This window comes from Hylaeus volcanicus, chromosome 1 (assembly GCF_026283585.1).
Source record: "Hylaeus volcanicus isolate JK05 chromosome 1, UHH_iyHylVolc1.0_haploid, whole genome shotgun sequence".
NCBI classification, from domain to species: domain Eukaryota; kingdom Metazoa; phylum Arthropoda; class Insecta; order Hymenoptera; family Colletidae; genus Hylaeus; species Hylaeus volcanicus.
In genome coordinates, this window is record NC_071976.1 from 8,216,887 (window position 1) to 8,227,934 (window position 11,048).

At 36.9% G+C, this 11,048-nt stretch overlaps 1 protein-coding gene across 2 annotated transcripts in view; it reads right to left on the bottom strand.

Annotated features, from left to right (window-relative positions):
* Nucleotides 1-11,048, bottom strand: part of LOC128874211 (FK506-binding protein 2) — a 124,916-nt gene that overhangs the window by 14,326 nt on the left and 99,542 nt on the right. The window lies entirely within an intron of this gene.

An 11,048-nucleotide genomic window follows, 5' to 3' on the forward strand; every position in this document is an offset into this window, starting at 1 on the left:
GACGACATGGTTTACTTAAAATAAATTCCCAAAGAAAGCTTTCTTTTCAGTCGATCTTGAGTGTAATCATCTTTTTTCATTGAATAAACAAATTAACAAATTTAAAACCGAATAAATAATTTAATACTAACACAATCATTTCTAATAATGACTGTGACAATTTAAAAGTAATTTTACTTTCACGCAGCCAAACTCAATCCTTTCTTAAGAAAAGAAATAATCGATTACAAGATTTTGAGGATTAGTATCGACAAGCACGGTCCGCTGTTCAGGAAGGAAGGCAAATGGAAACGGGGATCGACATAAATTTTCACGACAGCGGAACTTGCTGAATTCGCGTTGGATTCCAAGGTCTTTCAGCGTGGAAAACAGTACACGTCTGTCTATCGATATTTCCCGTGAAAAAGGTCGCGTCGCGGAAGTGTCAATCTATCGCCAGTCTCGAAAATCGGGTTCACGTATGCCAGTCGATCGTTTCACACGTGCCAGGAACGAAAATTGACGAGTTCATCGGCTGATTGACGCTCGAAGACGAAAAGTGAAGCATGGACGCAAGGACTTGGTGAAAGAATCGAGAAATTCGTGACGAGGGACAACGTCACGCCCAGAGAACGAAAAATAATAAAATCGAAAGAAGAATTCGAAGAAATGCGGTAGCAATAACATGCCGATTGACAGTTTAAATATGTAGAAAATAGAAAAAAATGAGTGATGAAAGGAGGGAGGCGAAGAAAAGAAATCGAGTGACAATTTCAGAGTAAGCAGAAAATAATTCTTAAAATGTATTTGAAAAGGTATATTATAAAATGTACTATTTTAGTTTTATTATTCGATACGCGTCAATGTATGATATTAAATTGTAAAAATATCGTGTGTTGTCGTTTGGAAACATACATTCCACATATTTACGTCGACATAGTACATTATCAAATATTTTTCTTTACTTTTACGAATCAACACACGATGTTAAATTCTTACAAGAACGATTCACTTATCTTTAAAAAAGCAGTCTATCTTTCCGTACTCTATTAAATACGAAGAAAAATAAAGCAGCGATAAACCGATGACACAACAGACACAGGAGCAGATGTAAACAATAACAGACAATTTTGTATCATACTTGTCTTTCCAAATATTGACTCTGACAAGATACTGCGATTGAATGTACTGTGTGTGTCTTTTAATACGCGAACAAGAAGAATTACGAAGTTTATTACGCGGACTAATAATTGACTAATAATTTTCAATGCACGAATAAGAAGGTTCAGAAGTTCGAATAGAAAATGTAATGGTACCCTTTTCGGTAGCCTAAATAATAAACTCCAGTCAGAATAGAGACAAAATGGGAAATCTTTGAATAAAAAAATAAAGGTTAGCGCAAGCAGACGGAAGCTACGCTGAAAAGTCGATGCGTGGGAACGTAAAGACACGTCCACGGGTTCGTTTGAGGCGTCCCGACGCGCGTCGCCGCCACGAGCTCGGAGGGTTACAACAACGTCGGGCGCACACGCGAATACGGACGAAGTTTCGAGTGCACCGAGTGACTATGTACCCTGTACCGCGCTGAGAAACTCAAGCAGTGACTGCGTTGATATGCAGATACGTCGGCACGATGTACAATGTTGCTCGAAAGTGTTAGAACAGACATTAGACGTCACCTGAACTTGGACAAAATCAAACAACCGTGGAAATATTTAAAGGAATTTTATTTCAACTTTGACAATGGGTCGATTTCATTAAAAAAATCATCATGTGACGCTTGATAATTTGTGTGAACATCAAACATAATTAGAAACTATATAATGTAAATTACTTGGCTTCCAGGTAAAATAGTCCTATTACGAACAAGCAATTCAATGAAACTAGTCTTGCATTATTTTCCTCGTACTAAATTCTTTCAATGAAGATAAAACATTATTGGATCGTGTTCCCCAGACGAGGATTCGTTGTCATACACGAACCTAAATGACACTTTATTGAAAAGCTTCGATACTCTGCGAGAAACGACACCGTAAACGCCAATAGGGTTGAACCGCGGTAAGTACGAGGCTCCAGGGTGCGTTTCGAATGGATTTGCTTAAGGTATTTCGAGGTGAACACAGCGAGTGACACTTGTTCGAGAGGTTACGAGGATGTAATCCAGCCCTAGTGTGTTAGGAGGGTGACACGCGATCGATTCCCAAGCATTTAGCTTAAGGGGGATCACCATCTCTAGGGTCGAAGGGAACGGTGATAGCGGGCAACTTTTTCTCGTTACACGAAATGTCTGATATTAATTTTCCACTTACATGTATTTATATACAGTTTATATACAACACTTACATATTTTGGATCGTATATTCCTGTCAAAGTTCAAGTATATCTGTATTATTTACATGATGACTTGCATAATTATTTTATTCTTTAAATATAATAATAATATATGAATAATGATATTCGGACTGTAATATTCGAATATGTATCATAGTAGCACTTGCATTCAACAGTACCAATCGAGTACTCGAATGTTTGAATGATAATATTATTATTACTTACTGTAAACTTCGAAAATTCCAGTACCCAGAAAATATTCAAACATGAAATTATATTTAAATAGGCTCAGCCCTAATTCGGTTGGTCGACGTGAAATGCGGTACCAGACTAACCAAAACTAGGGCAAAATGTAATTTCATTCGAGGAATTTCGATGTCGACCGATTAACCACCCCCGATATTGCAACGGCGTTCTTCACGCATGAGCAAACAAATTATGCACTCGAGATGCAGTCGGTTGGAATCCTTCTAACGCAACTCGTTACCGGCTTGCATCGTGTCGTCGGGCGTGCAGAATAATGCGACCGAAGTTTCGAGGATAATTACGTTGCGTAAGGGTAATTACACCGTGCCACGTGGGGAATTTCAAGTCCCATGCACATTCGTGCACTCGCGCTGCAACCGAGCGCACTCGTGCATACGGTGATCTAAACGGATACACGATCATTTTTTTAAGTTTCGTTCGTGCCTGAAAGTTATTAAGGCGTTCCAGAAAGTATTGCGCAATCCTGTCACGTTGCTTTCTGGTTATTTTTAGAACGTCTATTGAAATGAAATAAATTCTTGCAGGAAAGTAAAATGTATTATTAAAATGCACAGTTAATACTCCTGTGTTTTAAATATGGTTTCAGAAATAAAATAAAACAAATCAGTTATAAAGGGTAATTCTTGACGATTAAAACGAAAACATAATATAATGAAAGAATATTTTATGAATGGCAATAACAAAAATTTGTTTGCGAAGGTAGTTTGTAGAAAAATCAGTGACGTCTGCTACTTTAAGGATTTGTATTTTTTTTAAATTTTGTAAATAGCGATATGATAATATGATTATTTCTTTAGCGATATGACAAATTCCCCATGACGATGATAAACAATTATTCTTACATAATAAAAAATACTTTATTTCATTCTTTTCTATTATTTCCTGCTCACAGTTCATTCAGTTTACCACAATTGGAAACTTCTCTCATAAAACACGTTTTTAAATTTAATTCGCTATGTGTTTAGTTTTTTAATTAATACTTGTACACTGTCCAATGACAGTTTTCGTCTCTATTTATCGTGTTCGATGCTTTTGGAAACGACTAATAAAGCAGTTTGCCTAATATTTACCTAATTATTATCGATCGCGATGAAATGTTTCGCGTATTTGCGACTCTGTCTGGAACGACGTGTATTTACACGCAAAAATAATAATTTTCAACCGTTCACAGCAGTCGATAGTAATTAGCACGTTATCGAAATTCAAAATTACCCTACCATCAATGAAAAATAATAAATCTGCAGTCGTTTTATAAATTGTGCTTGAAATTGCTATTCCTGGATATACCCCGATGTCCATTTTATAATTTCCAATTTGAGAATTGGAATCAGAGGTACTCTTGAATTATTAATTATTACGCGGTGTCCCATTTTCTAAAATTGTGGCTTTCATTAAAGTAGGATAAATGCATTAGCGACAGCAGAGACGTCGATAGTTCGATTTCGATTGACTGTGAATTATCCAATCAGCTCTTTGATTATTTCCCCATAACCTTTCATGAGAAATTGTAAAAAGCTCTTTAGATGTAAGAATAAACGTTACATTATAAGATTACAACATAGATTGTAAGAAAAAGAAATTATTCTTTGTATAGTTCAATAAATTAGAATTTTCTGATTGAACCACCATGATTGTTTAATCAATTATATCATTAATGCTTCACGATTTCTTCGACTAGTCACGAACGTCGACGGTGTAACTAGCCGACTTCGTGATTGCTAGATTTTACTATCGCGTGAGTATTTGAGGCTGGCGACGCGACGAGTTCGCTCATTTCGTTTGTCGTTACGGGTTGCGTTTTACATAGCAATCCAGCGAAACGTTGAAACTCGTTTAACCGTGTTTCATGGCTCGTTCTGCGGTGGCGAGATGCTCGTCAAATTGGAGAATGGGTCTAGCAAAGTCGAGGAAATTGAAAGCGAATGATTGCGAACCTTATACGTACAGTGTTCTTAAAGGCGTAGTTCTTTGGTTGAAAAGGAGGTATTCTTTGGAAATTAATTTCGGGTGAAAGGAATTATCAGTTGGAGATTTTTATTATTCGTTAGGCATGTTTCTCTGACGTAGAGAATATTTTTGTTAGGTCGATGAAATAAATAATGTCAATGTTACTGTTATTTGAAGATAATGTTGAGCATATTGTATACTGGAAGGTTGATCCTTTTTATAATTCATCTTGTTTAAAAAATTTAAGTCAATAATTATGCTAGAAATTTAAATTAATAATTAAGCTACTCTAAGATAATTTAAAAATGTTCAAAATTAAACACTGACTGACATATTAAAAACTTCAAAGTATTTAAAAATTTCTAATCTCATACGGTTGTATCTTTTACTGCTAGAAATGTAAATAAGTCTGCATTGGCTTGTTGATTTCGATTAATAATAGAAGAACTACTACTATACAGAATACTTGAATATAAATTTCGCGATCTCTGATAACAAAAGCTCTAATCTCGGGAGATATAATCTCAAGAGTAAAGTATTTATTATTAACAGCGATCCATCCGCCCCGCGACGGCTCCATTCCGAGGAAACAAAATATTTCCGGTGTCCCTCGGCGAAACAGTTTCGAAACTTTTTCACGCTCGGGTGAAAAACACCAGTCGTCTCGCAGGACTCTCGTCGAGGATAGAGGACTTTGTAAACGGGCAATATCCTCTATATAGCACGTGCTACCGGAAGTTCTATTTGAATATTTAAAGACCGCGGCGCGATACGCGGGGAAAGTTTCCCATCCGCAAGGGCCCATACGTAAAGGATATTCGAGGCGGAACGAAGGACCTCGTGGAGGGTTGATCTTGGAATTTTTTATCTCGCGACGGTCAGGCGTCCCAGAGCAATTGTTTCTCCTTCTTGCCCCATGTCTTCGTCTTCCTCTTCGGGCTGTTCTCGTTCCCACATGACCCAACTATTCGTTCGTTTCTTCGTCCTTGGTCCACCGACCGACAAGAAGGATGTTCATTCGTCGCACGTCAGGACCTTGGACCGTGTCTCACCTTTTTACGCATTCTTCCCTTCGCTTCTTGCCCTGCGGCGATGAAACTTATATCTGGATAATTGGCGAATTCGGGGTCGTCCACTTCGTTAAACGTCCGTTCGTCTTATTTATTTATATGGCAGATTAGCAGGGGTTGAAATTTAATTTTGTGTGTAAGTTAATAGCAAGTGGTATACATTGGGATAGGACCGTATACAACATAACAGTAACACACATTCACGGTGGATGAAATTTAAATTCATATCATTTAATAGCAACACGTAGAAATTTAAATTGAACTGTGGTCATGTTGATATTTTCAATTTGGCTGTATTTAAAGTATGGAATTCAAATATTGCACACAATTTTTGATTAAACAATTTCTGTACCACTATTAAGCTCTGCAGGAAAGCAGTTTTCGACCTGTCGGTGATCAAAATAAACAAACATATTTCGTGGTCACTGTCAACGTACAAACTTTTCAACGTCGTGCAAAATATTTTCTATATCTTTCTCCAATCAATGAATATCCTGCATTATTTGTAAAAATACAACGGATCTACGGAATGGATTAAACGTCATGTTTGTAGAAAATTCCAATTACTCTACAGATTTCGCTTTCACGTATTCGTCGGCTTTTAATCACGCTGCTCTCTCGCATTTTTTTCCTCCTTGTTTTTTTTTTTTTAAATTCGGCTATTCGATCGATTTTCGAGCGGGACGCGCTTCGACGAGTAATCGGGTTTCATGATGCAATCGGGCCGTCGGCGTAACGGATTAACAATCACGTAATTATTGATACAGTCATTTTTATGTCTCGCTGGATCCCCTCGTTCCGCGCGTTCGATCGTGGCTGTATATCGACAAGCACAAGATATTTACATCGTAGTCATAGGTTATAGAATAACATGCACATAGAAGATGCAGTGCGGATATATTTTATTTAAATATGAATTCTTTATTTGTATCTGAATACATTAATTTTAATTTAATGAATAACAGGTAATAATTGAGAGATCAATGAACATCAAAATACATTTCAATTTGCTTTAGTAATTCAAGCAGAAATAGAATTTTATTAATTTATAAATTTACTCGTATATGTTTGTCAAATATAAACTTAATTATAATCATATAAATTCATTGAAATGAAGAAGGTATATTGTACAATGTAATGAATATGAAAATAAAATATAAAGAAATGCAAATAAAAATATAGAAGAATATAAAGTGATATATATGTGGGGTGCGTTTTGAAGCGAACGGGGTGAGATGAAGAAGACAGTTCGAGGAATCGAACTGGATGGAATCATCTTTTGGAAGATGGTCGAGGTTCATTGGAACGCGTTTCGCAGTTGCCGTTATTTCATCGCGGTTTTTCTTTTCTCGGCCCTCTCATTGTGACTTTCCTTTCCCTCTTTTCTCCCTATTGTGACTTTCTCTTTTCACCCTCCTTCTAGCCCATTGTCGCTTGCACCCCTTTCTTCCCGACTTCATTATTTTCCTTTTCCACGGTTCAACCGACGCGTCAACGGGGAGCACTCGTCTACGAATTATCTGGTCCCCTATAAGGGTGAAATTCGAAGAAATAATTAACCGTATCTCGTTAGAGTCAATCGGAGGTGAGCCAAACATTTAACATTTTCGTTTAATTTATTAAACGTTGTCGTATTATAAGAATAGAGGTCACGAATAAAGTGAGTAAAGGTCACGTAGTAAGAAATAGTAATAATAATTAACTCTTATGCAATTCCCACCGTGTCTGGAAAAAATAAATATCTTACAAATAAAATAAGTACCCATAAATATCAACTACTATGTTACTCTATGATGAAAGGATCATACGTCATCAATGCATAAAGTTCGCAGTTTGGCCACGGATAATCAAAAGTTGGGATCCAAAGTCAGCGAATTCTCAGAACATGCAACGTAATCATATTAAATTTTCAGTAAATTTAGCCAATGATACATTTATAGACTGCCCATTCATAAAACCTTCTTTGTTTCGAATGCGAATCTGAAAGCAAACGGTCGATGCATTCATTTTCTATCTGATATTCAGAACAAAAAACGGAAACGAAACGTTCTCAAGGAAAGAGAATTATTAAAGATCTTTGAAAATTCATCGCTACGTCGCGAGAAATGTATGGGGACATTTCTTTAAAGGAAAAAAGTAACGAAAAAAAAAACATGTTACCTCATGCATCGTTTCTTTATGTTCCTCGCAGCCTCATTACTTTTCCACTGCATTATGCAGATTTAATCACGCTGGGTTTCAGTAAAAAGTGGAACTCCGCGTGCATCATGCAAAAAGTAATATTACACGATTCACGAGATTTAATTGATACGAGAAATTAATAATACAAATAAATGTCAATTTGGTTTGGTAATTCAGACAGAAAATAATTTTATTCATTTAAGTTACGCACGTTTAATTTACATTTTCGACCACATACGAGGTTTTGGTTATAATCATGTAAAGTGTTTGATGAAGGCAGAGGTACATAATACAATAGTAGAAATTACATAAAAAGAAAAAGGAAACGAAATAAACGTTAAAACAAAATGGAATGGAATGTTAGTAAAAATGTAGAAGAATATAAATGAATTACGTGTACACAAAACGTGAAAATAAATTGAAGTTCGTGGGCGACACAGCTGTTTGACACAAGCTATCGCTATACTACTGAACCACGACTCCCTTAAGTAGCTTAAGGCGTTCTGTAGTCAGACACGCGGATAAGAAGGATACAAAACCTGTTACTCTTTACATGGCTTGCATAATTTAAATACCTAAGCGCTTGAATATTATTTTTAAATATAAATATTGAGTTTCAGAGCAAACCCTTAGGAAGTTACTTCTTATTTATTCGTCGACTACGTGATTTAATTAATTAAATAAATATGAAAAAAGAAACAATATTAGACGAACACTTGGCAACTAACGCATGTTCTTTTGGCATTAAATTAACATCCCAGTAAAATTTTGAACGCTCACGGACGACCTGGGAAGGAAAGCGCATCCCCGTTTGGTTCCAAACGACGAATTCATCTCGCTTTAAATCCTAGCGACAATGAGGCATCGCCACACGCTCGGCGCCGCCATTAATTTCTCGATTAAAGAACTGACGAACTTCCGGCCGGCGGAGGTAGACGCTGGGACCGAAACAATGTCGCCCGGCAGCGAGAGAAATATTGGGAAGAAGGGCGAGGGTGCGCGAAGGCAGACAGACAGGAAACCAGTTGGGTTCCTCCGTGCTGATATTTGCATATACTCCCACGCGTACTGCCGATCTTACATTTGCATACCCAGGAATGCATCCTTTAATAGACATGGTGGACATACTAATATATGTTGTGATATTTTTATACTATATCTTGTTTTATTGTTTTGTAATTTTTTTTAAATTGTAACAGCTTGTCCAGACTGAACAGTCCAAACAAAATATCAAAAATAAAATACTGTTACTGCAATGTTTATAAAATAACAGACATATGCTGAACACAATATACACACTATTTAAGTCTCAAGTAATGATATAATGTATTAAATTATAAATTCTTTGTCTATACCGATAAAAATATATACTATATCACTTATATATAAACCGAATACACTCCATGACTTTAATTTGTGTTTCATTAAAAAATTGCGAAATCGTCGAATTAATTTATCATGGAAGTATTTTGCTATCACTGATTAGTTCTACAGTGAGAATGCTATTAAATATGCATGCTATACTTGGACCTCGTAGCATCTAACAAAGATGATTGCAGTTGTTGGTTTAGTTGTTATAAAGAAATTTGCAAAACTTGTAAAAGACAGAGACAACGCAATAAACAAGAAACTTCGAATGTTGTTTCCTTTGTTTAGTTATTGTAAAGAAATTTGCAAAACTTGTAAAAGACAGAGACAACGCAGAGGACAAGAAACTTTGAATGTTGTTTCCTTGGTTAACAGGCTTTATAATTAAAGTAATAAGTTGTATTGTATTTTTGTATGAATAAAGGAAAAATTTCTTTGGTTTACAGAGAAACACTTCAGGTTATTTAATCGTGTAATTAAAACCCTATAGAATTAGAAAACGCATTATTTTTTAATAACCGAGTTAAGAAGTTGAAGCAACGAGGACCGAAACAGTGTCTCATGGGAGCGAGAGAAATATCGAGTAGGGGGCGAGATAGTAAAGCGGCCGGGTTCCCCCTTGATGGCATTTGCATACACTCTTGCACGTACAGGTAGAGCCTTCGCTGCTCCAGAAAACATAAATCGTCTTATGTGTGACGAATGCAGTGGAAGGAGGACGATAGTGGGATCCTCGAAGAGGAAAAGGAAAGAGACGTACAGAGGACGTAGAGATAAAAGGACGAGAACGTTGGTTGGTAGAAATAATGCGGAGATAGACGATTTTCGATGGAGGAGGTTGAACATTCCAACAGAAAGGAGGAGAAGGGAGAAACGAGACAGAAATAAGGAAGACGGGAAAGGTTGAAAATAGAGTTATGAAGAGAGATAGGGAGAGGGTAGGAAACGTTAAAGGTAGAAGAAATAAAGAAAAATCACTATCAAAGAATTTCGTTTTCTCGGTCCGGCCTTTGGGGGCCTCCATCCTTCGTCCTTCGACTATCTCTGTTAACATATCAAAGAGTCTGTACCGATATTTAAATTTATTCCTCCTTCTATCCCGAGCCCCATCTACGTGCGGCCTTCTGATGCTCTTACGGTATCGATAGCACGATACAGCAATCCACCGGGTAGGCTAGTATATTCATGGGACCGTGGGAGGGACCAAATCGAGCTTTTCATGAAGAGCCAACCGGCTCCAGCCGTGTTTCGAGGCGAAAGCTCGCCTTTCTCGCGGAAAGTCTCCCTCTCACGTGTGTGTATGTGTGTGTACAGATCGACCGGAACGGACCAGGTGGATTCCCCATTGTCCTCGAGTGTATGATGGATTGGCTGGAAACGAGGGCAAGTGTTCGACCGCGTTCATTCTTCGTTTCTTTTCCTCGCACCGGAATAAACCACCCTCGCCCATCACCGAAATATTTTCAACCCTTTCGTATCCCCTTACATCGTCGCACCGTGGTTTCAAACAATTCCTATTGTTTCGGACTGATCAAGGTACAAATGCGATTAAATGCAACGTTTAGGATCTAGGTGTGTAAGGTTTTCTTTGATGAAAAGAATCTATGGTGATTGGCTATGGTGATTTTGATGTATGAACCACGTGAAACGTCTGATAAGGAAGTATTCTACTTGGAATGTTTCATTAGGTATGGTTTTATATTAGGTGATTATTAAATGCAATACTTTGAAACTAGTATGGATTTTCATCGTTAGAAAAAGATGAATAATAATAAAATAATATAATATATTATCGTATTTAGAGTGTCGGTTCTATTCTACTTGAAATGTCTGTTTAGGTATGATTTTATAATGGGTAATTATTAAATGCAATATTTTAAAGCCTGCTATGGATTTTCATCGTTA